At 30.3% G+C, this 2,412-nt stretch overlaps 1 protein-coding gene across 2 annotated transcripts in view; it reads left to right on the top strand.

Moving 5' to 3' along the window:
• LOC108736678 (odorant receptor 46a-like) overlaps nucleotides 1-2,412 on the top strand; it is a 9,992-nt gene that overhangs the window by 3,656 nt on the left and 3,924 nt on the right. The gene's annotated exons all lie outside the window — the stretch shown is intronic.

Genomic DNA, 2,412 nt, shown 5'->3' with positions numbered 1-2,412 from the left:
TTTTCAAATAATATGATGACTAATAAAACATCTAAAAATCAAATTTGTAATAATTGATTTAGTCAACCAAGTTCAAATAAGCAACTATAAGAGAGTGAATAAAATATAATTTCAATAACGAGCTTTATCAATGAAAAGTTATACTCAATTTTGGGAATTCTACAATACCGCAAAATTCAAATTAAATTTCGGAGATCAGGACATATCGAATGTTTCTGGTCTAAACATCAAAATCGTGGAAATTCTCAAATGTATAAATTTGCTGAACTGTATTTTCTTCAACACACACTGAGTTTCTGAGAGACTTGTTGATCAAGTTGTACATTATTCTATTTTATTTACTGGAATCCTGATGATGGTGGCCGTTAAATATTTCATGAAGTATAGTTATAACCGCGGTTAGGAGAATCTTGCGATCTGAATTTCTTTTTGAAGGGTCAATAATTTATTAATACAATACCATATCATTTTGTCCAATTACCTACATGTGTAATATTTAAATCTAACAATTCACCACAGCAATAATGGGTAGCATACACGTATCATTAGCCAATTAAATTGAATACTTAATTTTTGATTTTGAACATCCAGTATTATCCAGTACAATGTAATAGACAGAAAGTTACAGATAGCGTATCAGTAAAGTCCGAGAAATTATAAAATGGTCTCCGAAATATTTAAAGAAAAGCAATACTATTCATGTTATATTAATTATGTGGCATCTGGTTTTATTTCATATAAATCAAAGCATCCTGTATTAAATATTTTATTGAAAATATACAGTTATTGGGCGGCCCTTATGGTTGTTGCACTAGATCCGATGGATATCATATCGTTTTTCCTGACTGATCCCGAAAAAGTGTCTTATCCTCAACTGGCAATTGGACTTTTATTCCATACTCCTACAATAGTGAGAGATTTGCAAAAATGTTTTTAACATTAAAGGAAAAACATTACTTGAAATTCTTATTTATCGATGTTAAGAAACTTCTTTGGTGTTGAAAAAATCATGAGTTTAAAATAAATTCGTGGTTTTCTTTCATCCAGTAAGGTCTACAAGTTTCTAGCCTGTTATTATTTTTCAATATAGTCTTCCTTTATTTCAATACACTTTTCACAACGCTTTATTAACATTTTGTTGGCAGATAATTGAAGAAACGACAAAAACACAGTGAAATTGTTTATGAACTTTAATTGTGATTTGGTTAAAAATATCCTTTTGATAAGCTATTACCATATAAATTGCTAACGGTTAAGACGTCCGACTGGCTGACTGTCCGTCACGAATTCTGCTTACTGTATATATATGTTAACGGAAATGTGTGTGTGATCGGCCATTGTATACAATTCCTAGGAAATGTATATAATTCCAGAAATCGCCCGGAAATGCCTGAAATAAATTATATTAGACACGTTAATGATTTTGTATGGTCAGGTAACGAAAAGTCTAATAATTTAATGACATAAAATTTGTAGGCCAGAAACTTTTCGATCTTACTGCGTACAATACTGAATAGAGTATACCATTTTGGATTTACTTTTTTCAAAATTTGAATTTTACCTAAACAAAGACGAAAACAACAAACAAAACACCAAAGTGCCGTTTTGTGTTCACTAATTAGTAGATGTGATTTAATTATTTTGGGTAGATGCGCTGAACGGAATAGACGTTCATAAACTACATAGAATTAATTAATTGGAAAGAGCAAACCGACGGCATCACATTTGTAACATCACTGATTTTGTCACTAAATGATCGTTCCGATTTTAATTGAAGAAACAGCAGGCTGCATGGAACTCTTCATTATCGCATTGTGGAACACGATTCTTTAATTAAAAGTTTGTCGCTGCAACGAATTTCACTACCAAACTTCATCGTGGGCACCGGAACCTATTTTGTAGTTTAATAAAAAAAAAAAACAGTTGCAGGATTAATTCATTATGTGCATGTCAATAAATAATTATTTTGATTTTAATGTCAAGATCAGAGCATTAGTATCGAGTTCATTGTTTGAAAAAAGGAAGATAATTTTATTTCTAGCTGAAATAATTAATGAAATTATAGGCATCTCCCTCTACAGACTTATATACAGTGGCGATTTCAAAATCAAATTGTTCATTGATTTCCAATCGTGGCTTATATCAAATGGCGAGGGTGTTAACTGAGATAATCTGTTGTGGGGTAAAATTAAGTCGATTTCACGTTAATATTTGATAATTATTAAAATATTAACCACCACTAAAAAGGAAAATCCTTCATATGTATTGAAATTAACAGTGTGTGACAACAGCAACAAATTTTTCCTCACTATCTCGTTAATTTGAGGTAATTTATATTGGATAAAAAAAGTAAAAATGAATTTTCACATTAGTATTGACCACTATTAAATGTCAAAGTATTTCATATATATA

Source organism: Agrilus planipennis, unplaced genomic scaffold, assembly GCF_000699045.2.
Source record: "Agrilus planipennis isolate EAB-ADULT unplaced genomic scaffold, Apla_2.0 scaffold12, whole genome shotgun sequence".
NCBI lineage: Eukaryota > Metazoa > Arthropoda > Insecta > Coleoptera > Buprestidae > Agrilus > Agrilus planipennis.
Note: the sequence above shows the minus strand (reverse complement) of the source record. Positions and strands in the feature narration are given on the sequence as shown.